This window comes from Manis javanica, chromosome 1, assembly GCF_040802235.1.
Source record: "Manis javanica isolate MJ-LG chromosome 1, MJ_LKY, whole genome shotgun sequence".
Classification (NCBI taxonomy): domain Eukaryota; kingdom Metazoa; phylum Chordata; class Mammalia; order Pholidota; family Manidae; genus Manis; species Manis javanica.
Genome location: NC_133156.1, coordinates 8,119,979 through 8,144,517, shown reverse-complemented (window position 1 = coordinate 8,144,517; position 24,539 = coordinate 8,119,979). Strand labels below are relative to the sequence as shown.

General features: G+C 42.2%; 1 protein-coding gene across 1 annotated transcript in view; it reads left to right on the top strand.

Annotated features, from left to right (window-relative positions):
* Positions 1-8,029: 8,029 nt before the first annotated feature.
* The window catches only part of LATS2 (large tumor suppressor kinase 2), a 105,176-nt gene continuing 88,666 nt past the window's right edge, over positions 8,030-24,539 (top strand). The window contains exon 1 of the mRNA XM_037027306.2: positions 8,030-8,286. The gene's annotated coding sequence lies outside the window, so the exon portion shown is untranslated. The remainder of the gene's footprint in view (positions 8,287-24,539) is intronic.

Sequence of the window (24,539 nt, the reverse complement as noted above, 5' to 3'; positions counted from 1 at the left end):
CCACCCCCATATCCCAGAGACGCAAAAGCCATGTAGGCAGAGGTTCCGATGGCCTCTGCAGATACTGGACGCTCAGGTCCACCAGCTCATCCTGGGTAAGGGAGTGGAGCACAGAGTGCTCCACAACCTGGGGAGGAGGCAGCTCCTCCCCCTCAGGAGCCTGTGGTTGCTGTGTTTTTACTTTCTTAATTACAACAGTGCAGGCCTTTAATACAGGAGAGGCTGGTGTCTCAGGCAGTGGCCCCGCCCCCTCATCCTCTCCCGACACCTCCACCATCTCCAGAGCTGAAGGCACCACTCTTTCCTCCCCTGCCCACTGGCCTCCTGCAGTGCGGGCTCTTCTGCTGCCTCCCCCGTTGCTGCTGCTAAGGAATTTTCCAAGGGCACGATATGTCCTCTCAATAACTGTCTTTCTTCCTTAAGGGCATCCCATAGGTCATCACCCAGCTCCTCCACATGATGCTGAAGTGTGTCTCTCTCCTGCCTAAGTCTCTCTCTCTCTCTCTCTCCTAAATAACTCTTTCTCTCCTCAGTAACACTTTCCACTACCTTGACAAAAAGAGGTCCTACAATGCCAGCTGCTACACGGCCGCTCAGGGCCTCTAAGCAGTCTTCTATCTCATAAGAGGGCTAATTCTGCCTAGACCAATTCCCCACTAGGTGCTCCTCAATTGGAAACCCCACATATAGGGGGTTCCCAAGTGAAGCTGCACCCTCTACTACTGCAGCCATTGGGGCCTCCCCATGCCTAGAGGTAGCCAGCCCAAGGGTTGCACCCATTTAGACAGATTTCAGGTTCAGCGGTCCTGCCAACTACCGTCAGATGTAACTCTTGGGGGCAAATCCCAGAGCAAAATACCTCTGAAACTGAAATCAGTCAAAGGGAAAAAAAAAGTTAAGAAACCTGTTTGTTTGTCACAAGCAATCATCCCCCTCTCTCTCTTGACCAGGCTGCAGCAGGAGAGCTCCACTCGAACTCTCCAATGCAGATAAACCCTCACATGCCCTTGTAATTACCTACTGATAGGTAGATGGCCTAATCCTCTCCACCCCTTGGAAACACCTATGGATATGCAGATGCACTAAAACCAGGTGAGAGATTCTGGAAATACTGTAATTTTACCCACACCCAGGTTAAGGTCTCTGTCCTATAAAACTGCCCTCCACCCCCAACTCCAGATGCCGGTCATCTGGCATGTTACCTGTGCTTCTGACCTTCTGGCTACAGATTGGAGGTTCCCATGATCTCCCCCTTAGGTTCAATTAATTTACTAGAGCCTGCTCACTGAACTCAGGAAAGCACACTTACCAATTTTGTAAAGGATACCATAAAGTATACAAGTTATCAGCCAGATGAAGAGATACATACAGCAAGGGCCCCAAAAAAGGAGCTTCTATCCTTGTGGAGCTTGGGGCTGCATTGATGGCATGTGGGAGCGTTCTGTTTCCCCAAGTACAGAAGCTCTCTACAACAGAGAAGCAGGATCTTCTCAGATCCTGTGAGGGCTTCATTGCCTAGTCATGATCTACTAAGTTATTGGCCATTGGCTGATTCAGCCTCCAGCCCCTGCCCTTGGGTGGGGGTCCAAAAGTCTCCATTAACATGACAAGACACTCTTTCACCTTTAAGACTTGCCCTGTTTTCAGATATTGTGGGTAAAGACCAAATACACCTGGGAAATATGTATTTGGACATCTGAATAACCAAATATGTATTTCCTATGACTCATTGTATAGCACCTATGAACACACCAAAAATTCCTGTTTATGCAAAACACCAGAGAGAAAGGGTAGGCACACACAGGTCTCGTTTTTCCTCATGGTTGCCTGTGAGTGTGGGCATGGACTATGCTCCATCCTTGTGCTCTGTGAACATGGGGCATCGTGCTGCTTTCCACAGAGGTAGTCCTCTCATAAAATCTCTGCACTTAAGCCAATTTAATTTCCTGTCATCTCCTATGTAACTCCGAGGGGAAAATTCCCAGGCAAAATACCTTTGAAACCAAAATCAGTCCAAGGGAGAAGTAAAGTGGGAGAAACCCATTTATTGCCTACAAGCAGTCGTCCACTTCTGCTCGCCAGTGTCTCTCATGACCCGGCTGCAGAAGAAGGGGCCCCACCCAACCTCTCCGGTCCAGATATGCCCTTGCTCCCCATTGTAACTACCTGTTGATCTGGAGATGGACTACTTGTCTCCACCTATTGGAAACACCTATTGATATGGAGGTGCGCTAAGGCCAGGGGAAATATTCTGGAAGTATTGCAATTTTACCCACATCCTGTCTCCCAAATATTTTTTAGCTCTTCTCCTCCCCCAAGTATTACTTTGATAATGTGTGACCTACAGCTGTACCATCTGACCTTCCCAACTTCTCTATGTACTTTATGTTCTTTTGCCACCATTCTCCCAACTCTCTCCAAAGTCCATTCTTGGCATGCCTGAAATACAGGCTTTCCCATGACTTTGTTTTTGCCCCTTTAGCCTTCTAAGTATCTTTACTGCAAACTTTGGTTCTTCCTCTCACTGCAGCCTTTCTGAAGGGTGTTAGCCCTGGGACATTTTCCAGGTTCTAACCCCAAACCCAGAAGGCACTTCTATCTATCGGTAACACTCTGCATGATGGCTCCCTGACGCTCAGACTTCCCTTTCGCTCTTTGAAATTTGACAGCCTCTCTGTCACTGGCCCCCTTCCATTTCTGCATATGAAACCACCTTATCATATATCCTCATGGTTTTCATTATCAAAACCCATTTGTCAACATCTGAAGATAACACACTCACTTGTTTCTTTTCAGATCTGGTTTATAAAGCACAATGCAAGGTCTTGAAAGCAACTGTTCAGTAATAGCTAAATAAAATTTAGTAGGTAATATTAAATTGAAAGTTAAAAATCAACCATGAAAATGTTTCTTTTACAATTACACAATTAAATAGTTACTGTTGATTTAGATGACCTCAGATGTTTCCCTTTGAAAATATCAATGTTGTTACAGAAATTGATTTTATTAAGAGGTTGAGCCTTACACTTTTTGTTCTTCCTAAATTTTACCAGTGTTTACTACAAAAGATTACAGTTTTGAATGTAAGCCTTAGGAGCATATATGTACATATAAACCTTTTTGTGGGATTTTTTGACAACATCCTGGTCATGTCTGCGAATGAAATGCAAACTCCAGCCATCTATAAACCTAATGAGAAATAAGTAGGTTAACTGTTGTTATCATAGCTCACTCATCATAAAAAGTAAGCGAATGGAGGATGTGGTAAGAAATAATGTAAAGTGTCAACATAAGAATTCTTTAAGTGCAGAATGTGATATTAATTTTGACAGTGTTTCTTTGAGGTTTCAGGGAAATAAATCTTAAATTGTTAAGCAGTCCTAACTGATGCAACCACATAATTCTCATCTGAGAAGCAGAGTGCCTATTCAGAGAATAAAACCACTCTCTGAGTTGTTGAAGGTAGCAAGAAAGACAGGTTTTCAGACACTGGCAAGGTGCTAGCCACACTGTAAAACTTGCTGGGACCCCAGGCCTTCCTCTTAATATGCATTAGAGGTCTTTGGCAAATTTTCCAGGAGGTTCTGTTTTCCAAATGGCTAAAAGTAAAGCCATTAGAAATAAGTTAAAATCAGAAAGTTTACTCTCTCAGTATTTTTAATATTGAAAAACGCACATAAGAATTGAAATTTAATACTGGGGATTTTTTCCCCTTGGTATCAAAACTGTTTTCATTATTATAAAAAATAAGAGTTTGTACACTTAAAAATGGTTAAAATGGTGAATTTGATATTAGGTGCATTTTTACCAAAATTTAAAAAAATAATAAAACAAATTAATTTTAAAAGAAACCCAGCAATGGAACCTTCTAAATAAAGTCTTTAAAAAATATATAAGATATAAAACATTTCTGGTTATTCTTCTTCTATCTTTAATCTACTACTCTCTTAAAAACAGTCATAATCCACTTTTCTGTAAATCTAACTTCCAGTAATGCACTCTTTGGGAAATGTCCAGGAACCGAGGAAGCCAAAGCTCTTCGCATAGCATCGGAGTCATAGCTCTTCTCTGCATAGCAAAGGCTTTTAGGGATAGGAAGTTCTAATAGCTCTTCACATAGTTTTGAAAAGCTACACAATCTTTCTCAGCCAATAGCAGATTGAAGCAGAAAATTAGTAAGGTGTAATATATTACTAAAGATTGGAATCTTGATAGCAGAGAAAAAGAAGAGCTGATTACCTAGCAGAGGCAACATAACTAACAATAAAAAAATCCCTCAAAAAAACAAACGAGAGGGAAGGGAATTTGGGAGTTATTGCTTAATGGATACCAGAGTTTTAGTTTGAGATGATGAAAAAGTTCTGGGGGTGGAGGGGATGGTTGCACAACATTGTGAATGTACTTAATGCCACTGAACTGTACAGTTCAAATGAGCTAAAATGGTAAATTTTATATTATGTATGTTTTATCACTGAAAAAACAAAACAGTAAAAAAGAGTTTGTTATTGAAACAGAGTCTTGAACTAATATCGTTGGTATTAACTTCTGTAGAAGTTCCTATGAGTTAGCACAACCAAAAACTCCAAAGAACAGCGAACCAGGCGATCTCTCGCGCCGACACAGTGTTTGGTTAAGAGAAAAAGGCAGTCCTCTAAATTTTGATATTTGACATATTAAAGCAGCCTCTTAGTGCATGCAATGCATTTAAATTAGCAACTAAATAGTTCTTTCTGTATAGTTTTAGGGGGAGACTATGGTCCCTGTTTATTTATTATAAATTCCTGGTGGAATTTGTAATCTAATCAAAGACTAACTCTATGGCTATAAAACAAATTAAATCAGTGTGGCATGCCTTCTTTCCTAGTTTTCTAGGCCTTTCATAATCTAACCCTACTCTACTTTTTCACTCCTCCCCATAGAGAACATTCTTTTGCAGTTAGGCAGATTTGCTAAGTCACCTCCACAAATTAGAAACAAGGAGACCTTTTCTTTCCAAAAGCATGAAAATTCTGTCTAGAGAGACCAGAGCCTGCTTTCCAGGGAGTAGGTATAAAGAGGCTGAGCCATAATCAGGACTTTTGCATTCACAATTGGGGCAGGTGTGGGGAAAGCAGGTAGGCAGATTTAGGGCATATTCTACAGGGGCCTCAGAGAGAGCCCCTGAAATGTCCTGGTCCCACAGCTACAGGGGCTCACTGGTGAGAAGATTCCCTCTGCCTACAGGAGGCGGCCTCTTTCTGTTATGATTGGTGATGGTGACCCAGGTCTCTGGGCTCCCCTCTTCCTCACTCAGAAAAGACAGTTGGCCTTCCCTCAGAGGAAGTATCAGGGAGTTAATTTGGTTTCAGTTTCCTTATTTTTGAGTACATTGTAATCATGACTTTTTAAGATTACCTGAAGAAAGCCTTAAACTTTAATGGTTCCAAACTCTCAAGTCAGGCCTGACACGGTTTGAATCCCAGCTTTTAGACCTTGAGTGACTTACTTGACAAGTACTTTGTGTTTTAGGGTTATCTTCTATAAAATGGGGTTAATAACATGGTTGTCTAGAGGATTAAGTGAGTTAATATGCAAATTTAGGGCAACACCTGGTATAGAATAGGGACTTAGACACACATACACATATATACATACTATGTTAATCAATTAATTTATATGGATGACATTGTCACTACTGTAGGCCTTGTGATCAGCTGGCCTCTCTTTTCTCCCCTTCTCAGCTGGACGCATTATTTAGATGTACTTGTTTAGCTGATTATTTAATTTAAACATAGGATTGTTCTTAACTATTTTATTCAGAAGTATCAGGAATTGTAAGACAAAAATCATTCAGAATCACTATACCCAGAGACTACCACTCTTAACATCTGGCTGTATACTTTTCTGGACTTAAAAAGAAAATGTATATGTGTGTGTGTGTGTGTATTATACACACACAATATTTCTATGTTATAATCTATATACTATCGATCGTATGTGAGCACATCTACAGGACTCTAAGTTCATGTGGTTTTGCTCACCATAGTATCCCCTGTGCCTGGTTTTGCCCATGTCTGTTAACAGGTACCTAAAAAATAAAACCAAAAGATCTGAAGCAATGAATGACTCCATATCAATAAACACATATCCACAATAATAATAAATATAATCATTAATCATATTCTCTTATATAGATGCATCAGTTTCCCCAAGCAAGCCCCTATTTGGAAACTTACTTGTTTCCAATTTGTTTATATATGTACATATTTAAAAAATGTACAAAGATGTTTTTCAAAAAAGCACAAAGGATAACACAGCACATATTATTGAACCTAACCACCCAGAGTCAACAAATTTTATGATCTTGAGTTTTGCTTCACTTTGTAAACTGTAAAAATAAAGCATGGGGGATAAAGTTGAAGTCTTCATTTTTCTCTATCAGTCTAATTTCCCTCCTTCCTCCCACACAGACAGCAGCTGTCATGAATCTGGTGTGTACTCTTGCAGTCCATGTCTATACTTACATGAAGTATGTGATTAGGTCCTGTGGAATTTGGTTTATTTATAAATATGGTATCATAGTGTATACATAATTTTGCAATGTGCTTTTTTCCATTTTACAGTGGTCTTCAATCCTCTCTACAATCATGTATCCTTTGAAAATTACAGAGCTAGTTCACTCAGTTAGCTATTTTATATATTTCATCACTTATCTACCTTTTATTTACCTACTTCCCCTATTGCTGGGCATTTAGGTTCTTCCTGATTTTTCACTATTGCAAGCAGTATTATAATGGTCATGTAAGTTTTAAATTTTATTAGGTGTTTTACACAATTTTAAAGTCCAGTTCCTTTTATTTACAATATTTCATTTGACCAGAAATGTTTTATTTAATATGTGTACATCTTGGAAGACAGAGCAAGGGCAGAACCTTTGAACATACACTAAGACTGGCCGGCAGCCCTGTGCCTTGGAGCTGGGATGGAGAAGGTATGGTCAATGGGTGGGTGGAGAAGTACACGTGTGCACAGGTGAGTGCAAGGGGGTCAATCACAGATTACCAACTGGAGACTTCAATTGTGCATGATGCCTGGATAGAGGAAAGAATAAGAGTGAAAAATAAAATTGAATTCTTAAGATTCCCAGGAAGAGCTAAGGCAGAGGGCAAGGCTGAAAGCCTGGGTGGGATTTAAAGAGGAAGAATCAGAAAGCAGCTAAAATAGTCTGAAGATGACGACCTTCAAGACTATTTCTTTTGAGATCAAATTTTTAAATTTCCCAAGTTTATTAGTTAAAAAGCAAACCGGGTTGGTTTTTAACAAGATATTAACCCTCATCATCACCTGCCAGGGACTGTTGGCCTAGGAAGTGTGATGTTTGGAGAGCCAGGAGTGGATTAAGGTTTGGCTTCCCGTCTATTATTTCGACTCCCATCTCTGCATAATCTCTGCATATGTCCTTGTACTAAATCCATAGCCTTCTCAACAGAAAGGCAGTCGAGTGGGTGAAATGCAAAAGCCACAATCCCCCTTGTTGGTAGACATCAATACTATATTTCCATACATCATAAAAAACTTCTCATGAACAAAATATACACAGCACCGGGGGTTGATTTTTTTTTAGAACTGATTAACTCGGATATGTATCTGACACCGTTCTTTATTGCTTGGTTCCATGGACGAACAGCTGTCCACTTTTCTGCCCTTAACTTTCAGTGTTCTGCACCCATTCGGGGGCTCTGGGGCTCCCTCGGGCCTGTGACGGTACCTCTCTCGCCTCAGCCGGTGTGAGATGCTTAAGAAACCAGCGGCTTTAACGACAGTTACCAACTTTCCCTACAAGGGCAGCCGAGGGGGCAGTTCTGGAGTTAGGGGCGGGCGGCGAACGGGCCACAGGGCCCTTGGGCCGGCGGGGAGGCCGCGCAGGTGGCGGCAGCCGACCGGCAGCGAGCCGGGGGCAGGAAGCGGCGGCGGGCGGAGCGCGGCGGGCGGCGGCCGAGCGGCAGGGCCGCGGGCGCCCCGCCCGGGCTGGTGTGCGGCCGAGAGTGACGCGGGAGGCGGGGTCACGTGACGCCCGTGGAATGCCAACAATGTAGCGAATGTCCCGCTTGGGTCTGTGCGTCGGGACCTCGGCGTGAGCGCCCCGGGAAGATGGAGCAGCCGCCGCCCGCGCCGCCGTCACTTGGGGCTCCGCGCTCCCCGCGGGGCCAGCTGCAGCTCCCGCCGCCGGCGCCCGGTCCCGCGGCGCGCGAGGCCCCGGAGCCACGGGCGAGGGCGGCCCGGCGGGCGTAGACCGCGCCCCAGGAGGTGAAGGGGCAGGGGCGGGGGGGCGTGCGGCGGCGGAGGGGCTCGCGGTGCCGCGCTCCCCGGCCGCTCCGGCCCGGCCCCGGCAGGGCGCCGACTCCGCCGGGCGGCCCGGCCGACGGGCAGCGGCGGGCGGCCGAGGAAGTTCGTCCGGAGGAGCCCGCGCCCTTCCCCCACGGCCCCCGCCCGTCCCGGGCCGCGCCGCCCCCGCCGGCGGCCGTCGTCGCGGGCCGAGCGGAGCCAGGGGCCCGGGGAAGTTGGGGGCCGCGCCGCTTTGTTGTGCGTCGGGCGGCGGCGGCCGCGGTGGGGGTGGGGGGCGGTGAGCGGGGCGCCCCCGCCTCCGCTGTCCCGGGGCTGGGCTTTCCCCAGGCGCCCCGCGGCGCGGAGGCGGCGGGCGGCCCGACAGCCCGGCCGCCGCTTGTGGGCCGCCCGCCGTCCCCGCGGAGCCCGTGCTGCCTGCCGAGCCCGTTGCGCAGCCCGCGGCCGCTCGCACTTCTCCGGTCGCAGCCCTAACTTAAGGGGCGCTTTCGTGGCGCGGCGAGCGGCGCCGTTGCATAATTTGCTTTGCCTGTGCCCTAGTTGGGCGGCTTTTCCGGAGCTGGTCTCTCCTGCCGCCTCGCGCGCCGGACTCGGATGCGGGCTCCGGGTGTTCGCGTCCAGCCGCCCTTGGGGACCTGGGCGAGAGCAGCGCCCTCGGGGAGGCTGGAGCGCCAGCTTGCAGCAACCCTCACGCTTGTTAGTTCCAGGCGCGCGGTGCAGGCGAGCAGGCAGGGCCCCCAGGAAAGTAAAACACCCAGGAAAGTAAAACACACCTGTAGGCGGGGTCCCGGCTGTCCTGGGCTGCCGGCAGCACGTCCAGAGAGGCCCTAGAGTTTTTGGCAAACATAACGGTGAAAGTACACTTTACTTGCAGATTTTGTTATGTTGACAAAATCTTAAGAACGTTAACGTTTTCACACTCAAGTAGGATCTAACCGAGAGCGTTCGTAAAGTAATGTAATAGTAATCTAGTCTTTTAAAAATTATGTAACCTTAACTATTAAACTAGAGAGTAACATTTGGTAGGTAAAAATTCAATGGCCGAACAGCCCTCTACCCAAAGCATTCATCAAATATGTACATTTTAAAAAAGAAAGCTTGCTCACATTTTACTAAGAAACTTCAAAGTACTGAATGGTAAGTCGCACCATGTGTGCGATCTTCGTACAGGTGTTCTGTTTAAATTTCAACTTGGCATATGAGGGGGCTTCCTTTAGTAATGGAGAAAAGTAACTCATGACGTATATTAGGAAATCTGTACTAACTAGATCTTATTCCGTATTTTTGGTGAATCTCACCTTAAATGTATGCACAATGGATTACCATTTTTGAGCGCTAAATCCAAGTACAGTTGTTTTGCATCTTCAAAATTTTTTCTTTGCTAATTGTAATAAGGTAGTAACAGAAAAATCTTCCAAAATAAGAATGCAGAAGCTGTTGAAGAAAGCCTGTTTTAAATTCTAATTAATAAGACCCTATAATCTATTCAGTCTCATAAAATTTGGTCTCATTATCCAGTTATATAGAGAGCACTCTTTTTTTTATTAAGGTATTATTGATATACACTCTTATGAAGTTTTCACATGAAAAACCAATGTGGCTACTACATTCACCCATGTTATCGTGTCCCCCCAATACCCCATTGCAGTCACTGTCCATCAGTGTAGTAAGATGCCACAGAGTCACTATTTGCCTTCCCTGTGCTACACTATCTTCCCCATGATACCCCCCCACCATGTGTGCCAATCAAAATACCCCACATAAAACTCCTCCCTCCCTCCCCACCTGCCCTCCCCTTGGTAACCACTAGTCCGTTGGAGTCTGTGAGTCTCTTGCTGCTTTGTTCCTTTAATTTTGCTTCGTTGTTATACTCCACAAATGAGGGAAATCATTTCGTACTTGTCTTTCTCCACCTGGCTTATTTCACTGAGCATAATGTCCTCCAACTCCATCCATGTTGTTGCAAATTGTAGGATTTGTTTCTTTCTTATGGCTGAATAGTATTCCATTGTGTACCACCTCTTCTTTATTCATTTATCTACTGATGGACACTTAGGTTGCTTCTGTATCTTAGCTATTATAAATAGTGCTGCAGTAAACATAAGGATGCATATATGAATCTGGGATCCTGTATTCTTAGGGTAAATTCCTAGGAGTGGAATTCCCGGGTCAAATGGTATTTCTATTTTTAGTTTTTGAGGAACCTCCATATTGCTTTCCACAATCGTTGAACTAGTTTACATTCCCACCAGCAGTGTAGGAGGGTTCCAGTTTCTCCACATTGTCACCAGCATTTGCTGTTTTTAGTCTTTTAGATATTGGCCATCCTAACTGGTGTGAGGTGATACCTCATTGTGGTTTTTATTTGCATTTCCCTGATAGTGATGTGGAATATCTTTTCATGTGTCTGTTGGCCATCTGAATTTCTTCTTTGGAGAATTGTCTGTTCATTTGCTTCACCCATTTTTTAATCAGGTTATTTGCTTTTTGGGTGTTGAGGCATGTGTGGTCTTTATATATTTTGGATGTTAACCCCTTGTTGGATATGTCATTTACAAATATATTCTCCCATACTATAGGATGACTTTTTGTTCTGTTGATGGTGTCCTTTGCTGTACAGAAGCTTTTTAGTTTGATGTAGTCCCATGTGTTCGTTTTTGCTTTTGTTTCCCTTGTCCGAGGAGATGCGTTCAGGAAAAAGTTGCTCATGTTTATATTCAGGAGATTTTTGCCTATGTTATTATCTTCTAACAGTTTTATGGCTTCATGACTTACATTCAGGTCTTTAATCCATTTCAAGTTTACTTTTGTGTATGGCAATAGACAATAACCCATTTTCATTCTCTTGTACGTGGTTGTCCAGTTTTGCCAACTTGTTGAAGAGGCTGTCATTTCCCCATTGTATGTCCATGGCTCCTTTATCGTATATTAATTGACCATATATGCTTGGGTTTATATCTGGGCTCTCTATTCTGTTCAATTGGTCTATGAGTCTATTCTTGTGCCAGTACCAAATTGTCTTGATTACTGTGGCTTTGTAATAGAGCTTGAAGTCAGGGAGCATAATCCCCCCAGCTTTATTCTTCCTTCTCAGGATTGCTTTGGCTATTCAGAGTCTTTTGTGGTTCCATATGAATATTAGAACTATTTTCTCTAGTTCATTGAATAGTGCTGTTAGTGTTTTGATGGGGATTGCATTGAATCTGTAGATTGCTTTACGCAGGATGGCCATTTTGACAATATTAATTCTTCCTATTCATGAGCACAGGATGTGTTTCCATTTCTTAGAATCTTCTTTAATTTCTCTCATGAGTGTCTTGAGTTTTCAGGGTATAGATCTTTCACTTCCTCCATTAGGTTTATTCCTAAGTATTTTATTCTTTTTGATGCAATTGTGAATGAAATTGTTTTCCTGATCTCTCTGTCTGCTAGTTCATCATTAGTGTATAGGAATGCCTCAGATTTCTGTGTATTAATTTTGTCTCCTGCAACTTTGCTGAATTCAGATATTAGATCTAGTAGTTTTGGAGTGGATTCTTTAGGTACGATATCATGTCATCTGTAAACAGGGACAGTTTAACTTGTTCTTTACTAATCTGGATGCCTTTTATTTGTTTGTTTTGTCTGATTGCTGTGGCTAGGACCTCCAGTACTATGTTGCGTAAAAGTGGGGAGAGTGGGCATCCTTGTCTTGATCCTGATCTTAGAGGAATAGCTTTCAGCTTCTCACTGTTAAGTATAATGTTGGCTGTGGGTTTATCATATATGACCTTTATTATGTTGAGGTACATGCCCTCTATACCCATTTTGTTGAGTTTTTATCATGAATGGATGTTGAATTTTGTCAAATGCTTTTTCAGTATCTATGGAGATGATCATGTGGTTTTTGTCCTTTTTGTGTATGTGGTGGATGATATTGAAGAATTTTCGAATGATGTACCATCCTTGCATCCCTGGAATAAAACCTACTTGATCATGATGGATGATCTTTTTGATGTATTTTTGAATTCAGTTTGCTCATATTTTGTTGAGTATTTTTGCATATATGTTCATCAGGGATATTGGCCTGGAATTTTCTTTTTTTGTGGGATCTTTGCCTGGTTTTAGCATTAGAGTTATGCTGGCCTCATAGAATGATTTTGGAAATATTCCCTCCTCTTCTACTTTTTGGAAAACTTTAAGGAGGATGGGTATTAGGTTTTCACTAAATGTTTAATAAAAATTAGCGGTGAAGCCATCTGGTCCCAGCATTTTGTTCTTAGGTAGTTTTTTGATTTTCAGTTAAATTTCGTTGCTAATAAATGGTCTGTTCAGATTTTCAGTTTGTTTCTAGGTTAGCCTTGGAAGGTTGTATTTTTCTAGAAAGTTGTCCATTTCTTCTAGGTTATCCAGTTTGTTACCATATAATTTTTCATAGCATTCTCTAATAATTCTTTGTATTTCTGTGGTATCCATAGTGATTTTTCCTTTCTCATTTCTGATTCTGTTTATGTGTGTAGACTCTCTTTTTTTCTTGATAAGTCTGGCTAGATGTTTTATCTATTTTGTTTATTTTCTCAAAGAACCAGCTCCTGCTTTCATTGATTCTTTCTATTGTTTTATTCTTCTCGATTTTATTTATTTATGCTCTAATCTTTATTATGTTCTTCCTTCTGACTTTGGGCCTCATTTGTTCTTCTTTTTCTAGTTTTATGAATTGTGCATTCAGACTGTTCATATGAGATTGTTCTTCTTTTCTGAGGTAGGCCTGTATTGCAATATACTTCCCTCTTAGCATGGCCTTTGTTGCGTCCCACAGATTTTGCGGTGTTGAATTATTGTTGTCATTTGCCTCCATATATTGCTTGATCTCTGTTTTAATTTGGTCATTGATCCATTGGTTATTTAGGAGCATATTGTTAAGCCTCCATGTGTTTGTGGGCTTTTTCATTTTCTTTGCATAATGTATTTCTAGTTTGATACCTTTGTGGTCTGAGAAGCTGGTTGGTACAATTTGAATCTTTTTTAATTTACTGGGGCTCTTTTTGTGGCCTAGTATGTGGTCTGTTCTTGAAAATGTTCCATGTTCCCTTGAGAAGAATGTGTATCCTGCTGCTTTTGGGTGTAGATTTCTGTAGATGTCTGTTAGGTCCATCTGCTCTAATGTGTTGTTCAGTGCCTCTGTCTCCTTACTTCTTTTCTGTCTGGTTGATCTCTCCTTTGGAGTGAGTGGTGTGTTGAAGTCTCCTAGAATGAATGCATTGCATTCTATTTCCCCTTTTAATTCTGTTAGTATTTGTTTCATATATGCTGGTGCTCCTGTGTTGGGTGCATATATATTTATAATGTTTATATCCTCTTGTTGGATTGATGTCTTTATCATTATGTAATATCCTTTGTCTCTACTGACTTTCTTTGTTCTGAAGTCTATTTTGTCTGATGCAAGTACTGCAACTCCTGCTTTTTTTCTCCCTATTAGTTGCATCAGATGCCTTTTTCCATCACTTCACTTTTATTCTGTATATGTATTTGGGTTTGAAGTGAGTCTCTTGTAGGCAGCATATAGTTGGGTCTTGTTTTTTTTTAATTTTTTAAAATTTTGATATCATTAATCTACAATTACATGAAGGACATTATGTTTACTAGGCTCCCCCCTTCACCAAGTCCCCCCCACATACCCATTCACAGTCACTGTCCATCAACATAGTAAGATGCTGTAAAATCACTACTTGTCTTCTCTGTGTTGCACAGCCCCCCAACGTGCCTCCCCCATACTATACATGTTAATCGCAATGCCGCCTTTCTTTTTTCCCGCCCTTATCCCTCCCTTCCCACCCGTCCTCCCCTGTCCCTTTCCCTTTGGTAACTGTTCGTCCATTCTTGGGTTCTGTGATTCTGCTGCTGTTTTGTTCCTTCAGATTTCTTTTGTTCTTATACTCCACATATGAGTGAAATCATTTGGTACTTGTCTTTCTCTGGCTGGCTTATTTCACCAAGCATAATACCCTCTAGCTCCATCCATGTTGTTGCAAATGACAGGATCTGTTTTTTTCTTATAGCTGAGTAATATTCCATTGTGTATATGTACCACATTTTCTTTATCCATTCATCTACTGATGGACATTTTGGTCGCTTCCATTTCTTGGCTATTGTAAATAGTGCTGCGATAAACATAGGGGTGCATCTATCTTTTTCAAACTGGAGTGCTGTATTCTTAGGGTAAATTCCTAGAAGTGGAATTCCTGGGTCAAATGGTATTTCTATTTTGAGCATTTTGAGGAACCTGCATACTGCTTTCCACAATGGTTGACCTAATTTACATTCCCACCAGCAGTGTAGGAGGGTTCCCCTTTCTCCACAGTCTCGCCAACATTTGTTGTTGTTTGTCTTTTGGATGGTAGCCATCCTTACGGGTGTGAGATGATATCTCATTGTGGTTTTAATTTGCATTTCTCTGATGACAAGTGATGTGGAGCATCTTTTCATGTATCTGTTGGCCATCTGAATTTCTTCTTTAGAGAACTGTCTATTCAGGTCCTCTGCCCAGTTTTTAATTGGATTATTTGCTTTTTGTTTGTTGACCTATGTGAGCTCTTTATATATTTTGGATGTCAACCCTTTATCGGATCTGTCATTTATGAATATGTTCTCCCATACTGTAGGATACCTTTTTGTTCTATTGATGGTATCCTTTCCTGTACAGAAGCTTTTCATCTTGATATAGTCCCACTTGTTCATTTTTGCTTTTGTTTCCCTTGCCCCAGGAGATATGCTCAAGAAGAGGTCACTCATGTTTATGTCTAAGAGATTTTTGCCTATGTTTTTTTCTAAGAGTTTTATGGTTTCATGACTTACATTCAAGTCTTTGATCCATTTCTAATTTACTTTTGTGTATGGGGTTAGACAGTGATCCAGTTTCATTCTCTAACATGTAGCTGTCCAGTTTTGCCAGCACCATCTGTTGAAGAGACTGTCATTTCCCCATTGTATTTCCATGGCCCCTTTATCGAATATTAGTTGACCATGTATGTTTGGCTTAATGTTTGGAGTCTCTGTTCTGTTCCATTGGTCTGTGGCTCTGTTCTTGTGCCAGTACCAAATTGTCTTGATTACTGTGGCTTTGTAGTAGAGCTTGAAGTTGGGGAGTGAGATCCCCCCCACTTTATTCTTCCTTCTGAGGATTGCTTTAGCTATTCAGGGTCTTTGGTGTTTCCATATGAATTTTTGAACTATTTGTTCCAGTTCATTGAAGAATGCTGTTGGTAGTGTGATAGGGATTGCACTGAATCTGTATATTGCTTTGGGCAGGATGGCCATTTTGATGATATTAATTTTTCCTAGCCAGGAGTATGGGATGAGTTTCCATCTGTTAGTGACCTCTTTAATTTCTCTTAAGAGTGTCTTATAGTTTTCAGGGTATAGGTCTTTCACTTCCTCGGTTAGGTTTATTCCTAGGTATTTTATTCTTTTTGATGCTATTGTGAATGGAATTGTCTTCCTGATTTTTCTTTCTATTAGTTTATTGTTAGTGTATAGGAAAGCCACAGATTTCTGTGTGTTAATTTTGTATCCTGCAACTTTGCTGTATTCCGATATCAGTTCTAGTAGTTTTGGAGTGGAGTCTTTAGGGCTTTTTATGTACAATATCCTGACATCTGCAAATAGTAACAGTTTAACTTCTTCTTTACCAATCTGGATTCCTTGTATTTCTTTGTTTTGTCTAATTGCCATGGCTAGGACCTCCAGTACTATGTTGAATAACAGTGGGGAGAGTGGGCATCCCTGTCTTGTTCCCAATCTCAGAGGAAAAGCTTTCAGCTTCTCGCTGTTCAGTATGATGTTGGCTGTGGGTTTATCATATATGGCCTTTAGTATGTTGAGGTACTTGCCCACTATTCCCATTTTGCTGAGAGTTTTTATCATGAATGGATGTTGAATTTTGTGAAATGCTTTTTCAGCATCTATGGAGATGATCATGTGTTTTTTGTCTTTCTTTTTGTTGATGTGGTGGATGATGTTGATGGATTTTGGAATGTTGTACCATCCTTGCATCCCTGGGATGAATCCCACTTGGTCATGGTGTATGATCCTTTTGATGTATTTTTGAATTCAGTTTGCTAATATTTTGTGGAGTATTTTTGCATCTACGTTCATCAGTGATATTGGTGTGTAGTTTTCTTTTTTGGTGGTGTCTTTGCCTGCTTTTGGTATTGGGGTGATGTTGGCTTTGTAGAATGAGTTTGGGAGTATTCCCTCCTCTTCTATTTTTGGAAAACTTTAAGGAGAATGGCTATTATGTCTTCTCTGTATGTCTGATAAAATTCCAAGGTAAATCCATCTGGCCCAGGGGTTTTGTTCTTTGGTAGTTTTTTGATTACCGCTTCAATTTCATTGCTGGTAATTGGTCTGTTTAGATTTTCAGTTTCTTTCTGGGTCAGTCTTGGATGGTTGTATTTTTCTAGGAAGTTGTCCATTTCTCCAAGGTTTCCCAGCTTGTTAGCATATAGGTTTTCATAGTACTCTTTAATTATTCTTTGTATTTCTGTGGGGTACGTCGTGATTTTTCCTTTCTCATTTCTGATTCTGTTGATGTGTGTTGACTCTCTTTTTCTCTTAATAAGTCTGGCTAGAGGCTTATCTATTTTGTTTATTTTCTTGAAGAACCAGCTCTAGGTTTCATTGATTTTTTCTATTGTTTTATTCTTCTCAATTTTATTTATTTCTTCTCTGATCTTTACTATGTCCCTCCTTCTGCTGATCTTAGGCCTCATTTGTTCTTCTTCTTCCAATTTCGATAATTGTGACATTGGACCATTCATTTGGGATTGTTCTTCCTTCTTTAAATATGCCTGGATTGCTATATACTTTCCTCTTAAGAGTGCTTTTCCTGTATCCCACAGTAGTTGGGGCTTTGTGTTATTGTTGTCATTTGTTTCCATATATTGCTGGATCTCCATTTTGATTTGGTCATTGATCCATTGATTATTTTGGAGCATGTTGTTAAGCCTCCATGTGTTTGTGATCCTTTTTGCTTTCTTTGTACAGTTTATTTCTAGTTTTATGCCTTTGTGGTCTGAAATGTTGGTTGGTAGGATTTCAATCTTTTGGAATTTACTGAGGCTCTTTTTGTGGCCTAGTATGTGGTCTATTCTGGAGAATGTTCCATGTGCACTTGAGAAGAATGTGTATCCTGTTTCTTTTGGATGTAGAGTTCTATAGATGTCTATTAGGTCCATCTGTTCTAGTGTGTTGTTCAGTGCCTCTGTATCCTTACTTATTTTCTGTCTGATGGATCTGTCCTTTGGAGGGAGTGGTGTGTTGTTGAAGTCTCCCAAAATGAATGCATTGCATTCTATTTCCTCCTTTAATTCTGTTAGTATTTGTTTCACATACGTTGGTGCTCCTGTATTGGGTGCATATATATTTAGAATGGTTATGTCCTCTCGTTGGACTGAGCCCTTTATCATTATATAATATCCTTCTTCATCTTTTGTTACTCTCTTTATTTTGAAGTCTATTTTGTCTGATACTAGTATTTTTCTCTCTGTTGTTTGCATGAAATATCTTTTTCCATCCCTTGACTTTAAGTCTGTGTATGTCTTTGGTTTTGAGGTGAGTCTCTTGTAAGCAGCATATGGATGGGTCTTGCATTTTTATCCATTGTATTACTCTGTGTCTTTTGATTGGTGCATTCAGTCCACTTACATTTAGGGTGATTATTGAAAGGTATGTACTTATTGCCATTGCATGCTTTAAGTTTGTGGTTACCAAAGGTTCAAGGTCAGCTTCTTTACTATCTTACTGTCTAACTTAACTTGCTTATTATAAACAAGGTCTGATGATTCTTTATTTCTCTCCCTTCTTATTCCTCCTCCTCCATTCTTCATATGTTGGGTGTTTTGTTCTGTGCTCTTTTCAGGAGTGCTCCCATCTAGAGCAGTCCCTATAAGATGCCCTGTAGAGGTGGTTTGTGGGAGGCACATTCCCTCAACTTTTGCTTGTCTGGGAATTGTTTAATCCCTCCTTCATATTTAAATGATAATCGTGCTGGATACAGTATTCTTGGTTCAAGGCCCTTCTGTTTCATTGCATTAAATATATCATGCCATTCTCTTCCAGCCTGTAAGGTTTCTGTTGAGAAGTCTGATGATAGCCTGATGGGTTTTCCTTTGTAGGTGACCATTTTTTTCTCTCTGGCTGCCTTTAATACTCTGTCCTTGTCTTTGATCTTTGCCATTTTAATTATTATGTTCTTGGTGCTGCCCTCCTTGGATCCCTTGTCATGGGAGTTCTGTGTACCTCTGTGGTCTGAGAGGCCATTTCCTCCCCTAGTTTGGGGAAGTTTTCAGCAATTATTTCTTCAAAGACTCTTTATATCCCTTTTTCTCTCTCTTCTTCTTCTGGTACCCCTATAATGTGGATATTGTTCTGTTTCGATTGGTCACACAGTTCTCTTAATATTCTTTCATTCCTGGAGATCCTTTTATCTCTCTCTGCATCAGGTTCTTTGCATTCCTGTTCTCTGTTTTTAAGTCCATTACTGGTCTCTTGCATCTCGTCCATTCTGCTTTGAAGTCCTTCCAGAGATTATTTTATTTCTGTATTCTCCCTCCTTAGTTCTTGCATATTTCTCTGCAAGTCCATCAGCATGGTTATGACTTTTGTTTTGAATTCTTTTTCAGGAAGATTGGTTAAATCTATCTCCCTAGGTTCCTTCTCAGGGGAAGATGTAGAAGATGTCAAAGATGTCTGGGTTAGTCTTGTCTGGATCAAATTTTTTTGCCTTTTCGTGTTGATAGGTGCAGTGGTATGCTATTGACTCATCTGTCAGCTGGGAGAGCCAAGACTCCACTTGCTCCTGGCCTTACTTTACTGGGACAACTGTGACCCCTAGTGGCTTGTGTTGGGCAATTGTGTGTAGATTGGGTCTCTGTATCTTGCCTGGTTGGTATGGAGGAAGCTCCCTTGCTGTGGGCGTGGCCAGCCTCATGCTGCTGCTCTGCTATTGCGGGGCACTGGAGGGGTAATGGATGGGGGGCTGGCTGTTTGGCTGTTTACCTCAGTGAGGGGTCTCAGAGCTGTTGCCCAGGGGGTTAGTGTGCCTGGAGTTCCCTGGAATTTTCAGCTGCTGGACTGTGACCTGGGATGCTTCCATCCAGTTGTGGGGTCCCTGTCCCTTTAAGACTTTCAAAGAGCACTCGACTCGCTTTTCTTTGTCCCAGGGGCACCAGCTGAGGGATCCGCTCACAGGTCTTACTGTCCTGCTTCCCTTGTTTCCAGCACCCCACGCATGCACTGTGTGTCTGCGCTCTGGTGCAGATGGCTGGGGCTGGGTGTTTAGCAGTCCTGGGCTCCCTCTCCCTCCCCGCTCTGACTCCTCTCCTCCCGCCGGGAGCTGGGGTGAGGGGCCTCGGGTCCCGCTGGGCTGTGGCTTGTATCTTACCCCTTTCAGCAGGCGCTGGGTTCTCGTAGGTGTGGATGTAGTCTGGCTGTTGTCCTGTGTCTTCTGGTCTCTCTTTTAGGGATAGTTGTATTTGTTGTATTTTTAAAAATATGTATGTTTTTGGGAGGAGATTCCCACTGTCCTACTCACGCCCCCATCTTGTCTCCGCCTTGGGTCTTGTTTTTTTTATCCATTCAGTGACTCTATGTCTTTTGATTGGTGCATTCAGACCACTTACATTTAGGGTGATTATCAATAGGTATGTACTTATTGCCACTGCAGGCTTTAGATTCGTGGTTACCAAAGGTTCAAGGTTAACTTCCTTACTATCTAAGAGTCTAACTTATCTCACTTGATATGCTATTACAAACACAAACTAAAGCTTCTGTGTTTTTTCCCTCCTTTTTTTCTTCCTCTGTTCTTTATATATTAGGTATCATATTCTGTACTTTTTGTCTATCCCTTTTTATTACTGCTGTTGACAGCTATTTAACCTTAGCAACACTTCCATCTATAGCAGTCTGTCCAAAATAGACTGTAGAGATGGTTTGTGGGAGGTAAATTCTCTCAGCTTTTGCTTATCTGGAAATTGTTTAATCCCACCTTCAAATTTAAATGATAATCTTGCCAGATAGAGTATTTTTAATTCGAGGCCATTCTGCTTCATTACATTAAATACATCATGACACTCCCTTTTGGCCTGTAAGGTTTCTGCTGAGAAGTCTGATGATAGCCTAATGGGCTTTCCTTTGTATGTGATCTTATTTCTCTCTCTGGCTGATTTTAGTAGTCTGTCCTTATCCTTGATCTTTGCCATTTTAATTACTATATGTCTTGGTGTTGTCCTTCTTGGGTCGCTTGTATTGGGAGATCTGTGCACCTCCATGGCCTGAGAGACTATCTCCTTCCCCAGATTGGGGAATTTTTCAGCAGTTACTTCCTTGGAGACACTTTTTATCACTTTTTCTCTGTCCTCTTCCTCTGCTACCCCTATAGTACAGATATTGTTCCATTCAGTTTGGTCACACAGTTCTGTCAGTATTCTTTAATTCCTAGAGATCCTTGTTTCTCTTTATGCCTCAGCTTCTTTGTATTCCTCTTCCCTAATTGCTATTTCATTTATCATCTCCTCTAGTGTATCTAATCTGCTTCTAATACCCTCCATTATGTTCCTCAATGATTGGATCTCCGTCCTAAGTTCATTCCTGAGTTCTTGAATTGTTTTCTGTACCTCCAGGAACATGTTTATGATTTTTTAGTTTGAAATCTCTTTCAGGAAGATTTATTAGTTCAGTCTCATTCAGTCCTTTTTCTGGTGTTGAGATTTTGCTTTGAACTAGGTTCCTTTGATGTTTCATATTTGTATGTGGTGCCCTCTACTGCCCAGCAGCTCTACTCTCTTGATCTGTTTAGCCTCTGGAGCGATGTTGGGACATTGGAGGTGGCAGGGGAGCAGTGTTGGTGCCTGGGGGGAGGAAAGAGCTGTTTCTTGCTTCCTGGCTGCTATGCCTGTCTCCACTGCCATAAGCAGTGGGCTGAGCACACAGATATAAGTCTCTATGCTTTGTGTTTGTAGCTGCTGTAGGTGGCACTTCACCCTGGCTGGCCTGATGCCAGGGCAGGGGCTGCCGGTTTGCAATCCATGTGCAGGCTAGCTGGGAGAAAGGCGCAGCAGGCTGCGTATCATGGTGGGAGGCCTTGGAGCTGCTTAGCCAGCCAGGGGATGGAGCACCTGAAGATCGTTTAAGCTCCCAACCTGCTGGGCAGAGTGTACCCACACAATTTGTCTACCTGTCCTTTCTCCTGAGCAGTAAGCTCTGTGCAATCCTTGCTCCTTTAGCAGCCCTGTTGCTTTTAGGAAGTCTCTCAGACTGCCCGCCAAGATCAGCTGGATATGAATCCCTGTTTTCCACAAGCAGCTGGAAGCCTGTCTTAGCTTTCCGATCCCACTAATTACCAGAGCACCATGCAGTGTAGGTTCGTGCTCCCAGAGCAGATCTCCAGAGCTAGGCGTTCAGCAGTCCCAGGCCTCCACTCCTTCCCTGGTCTGTTTCTCTTCCTCCTGCCAGTGAGCTGGGATGGGGGAGGGGCTTGAGTCCCACCCGCCCACAGCTTTGGTATGTTACCCTGTTCTGTGAGGTCTGTTCTTTCTTCCAGGTGTATGCAGTCTGGCACAGTCTTCTTTATTGTTGCTCTTTCAGGATTAGTTGTATTGATTATATTTTTGCATTATATGTGGTTTTAGGTGGAGGTCTCTAGAGAGAGCACTGTTTAATGAATATGCCAACATTCCTCTGAAATTAAAATTGCTGAATGTTTAATAAATCTCAAAATGTCAGGCAACTTAAAATGGTATCTAAGCAGAAAACATCATGCAAAATTATTTAGGTGAATTACTAGAATCATGGGATTTGAGAACTGGAAGGGATTCTTCCAGCCTCTCTTGAGTTTGAAATAGTTTTGATTTGAGTATGAATTGCAGTTGTACAAATTTCTCTCTTAGCAAAAACCACAGGGTTTGTGGGAGGGACTTTACTTTGGTGGGAGGGGAATGTTTTTACAATAAGATGCCTTCTTATTTTAAATACTGTGTTGTGAATAGTCACTCCTAGGCTCCTAAATCCCACTGTGGGAGAGGAGGGTGGGGTAGTCGTGGGGGTGGGGGCATTGAAGCTGATAGATTCATCAAGAACACAGAAAGGATTTTGGGAACAGAATGAAGGGGTTGGGTTTGATAATCTCCAGGAAGACTGATTTCTAGCTCTAAAAGTTTTTCGTATTACCTTATAAAAAAAGCCTTTTGCTTAATAATCCCTCTGGACATTGCTGGGCCTCCAAATCACACAAGTCTAGGAGCACCATTCCTGTCGGAGGCTGTGTGGGTGATGCTCTAAGAGAGTCTTTATTACACAGGACACCTGCACCTGTGAATGGCTCCAGGCATTTGAGGTAGCCCTGCTTGGGGCCCTAGTGTCAGTAAGTATTAGCTGTTCTCTCAGAACTTTTCAAGCTACTGTTATTTGAGTTTTTGTTTCATTTCAAAAGTATTATTAAAACAAGGTAATGTTGGAAACAAAGATAATAGCTATGATGCTTAAATCAGGATGGGTTTTTGACACGGCTTCATGTTTGCCATTCAGTATATGAAAATTTTATGTTGCTTACCATCTGGCCCATGTCAACCCAGTTGTGACTGGTGTTTTTGAGTTAATTAAATACTTCTTGTTTGTATGTTGTCAGTATTTGACACGTACTTTTCTGGAAGACAAACCATCTCGAATTTTATAACAATTATTTATATTTATTAACTAATTGCTGTGATTTTGTGGTATAGTGTAGATCTATAGTCCCTACATTAGGATGGTAAAGATCTTCTTAAGAATGTAAGCTGGCTTTTGAATGGAATGATCCTCTGTTTGGGGTATTAGCATCACTGTTATCCTGAGCTGGAAGGCTACAGACCAGCAGGTGCCATTACTAATTCCCTCTGTCCTACCTCCTGAGTCTCACTCCTGTGTTTTCATTAAATGTGCCCAGGCAGTACCTGCCCCTTCCCAGCATTGTCTGCCTGTTCATTTCAGTCCCCTACATTTGAGCCTTTTTGCAGGAAGTTCTGCTCCAAGAAAGCTTCCCATTTCCACCATCAAATCGCAGCCCTTTCGCCTTTCCAATTGTGGAGAAATAATCCTTTGTCTAGGAGGCTTTCTCCAGATAGGCATATGCACTGGGATTCTTTGGACAGTCAGCAGCGTTCCCACTGTCCATAGCAGCGACTCAGACGGGGTGGGTGTTGGAACTCCCTAGCTGGGGTGTATCTGAAACTTGGGGGGGAGGGTGTGCAGAGGAGGTGCGGCTTTCTCAAAGACTGAAAACCCCTGTTGGGGTTTGGAACTGAATGTAAGGAGACCCGTTCTGTATAGTTGCTTCCTGTTAGGAATGTTGCAAAGAACAGATAATAAAAATATGTTTACAACCTGGTTACTCCATGTGGTAATCTTGAGTCTAGACTTCTAGGGCCCTTTTCTTATGCTGTAATTCACAACAATACACATATATCATGTAAATGTAATCTACAAAGCTAATAGAGAATGTGGTAGTTTGTTTTTCCCCTGGCTTGCAAGCTTCTTTAGATGTGAGACCCTGTTCCACCTGGGTGAGACCTCATAATGTCCAGCACGGTGCTGGCATACATGACACTTTTACGGCCATGGAACCTTGTGATTGCACTGTTTATTGGAGCATATTCCTAGATCCCACAGGAATGAGATCATTGATTTCCTTGAAGACCCTCATTATGAGGGGTAGCCCCCGTTGTGTGCTTCCCTAGCTGGGACAGTGCTGGAGAGGTACATCAGCATGGTGGTTTATGATCCTGACATTCACAGTTTGCCTGGAGGCCTGGCCGATCTTCCTGATGTAGTTTCAGCTTTACTAGTTAATTATAGTAAGGATATGATTTAAATAATCACCGGAATTTGGGGTCCAAGAAATACTAACATGTGCCATTCGTGCAGGTCCTGTGGGGCATGGGTTGGGTTGGTTCCTTGGTTGGTGCTTCGCAGCCAGGGTGGGTTCATGGAGCACAGAGAGAAATTAGAATAAAAATTCTTGAGCATCTGATAGCATTTTCCAGGATTGAATTGAGAATCGGAATTGGGTTTGGTAGGGCCAGATTAAGGGCTGCTTAAAATACTGCTGTCACATTGTTTATGATAGCCACCTCTATAAGTGTAGGATCTAGTTGTGTCTCAGCTCCAGATTTGAAAATGAAGTTTTTGTTTTGTGAGTTATGTTA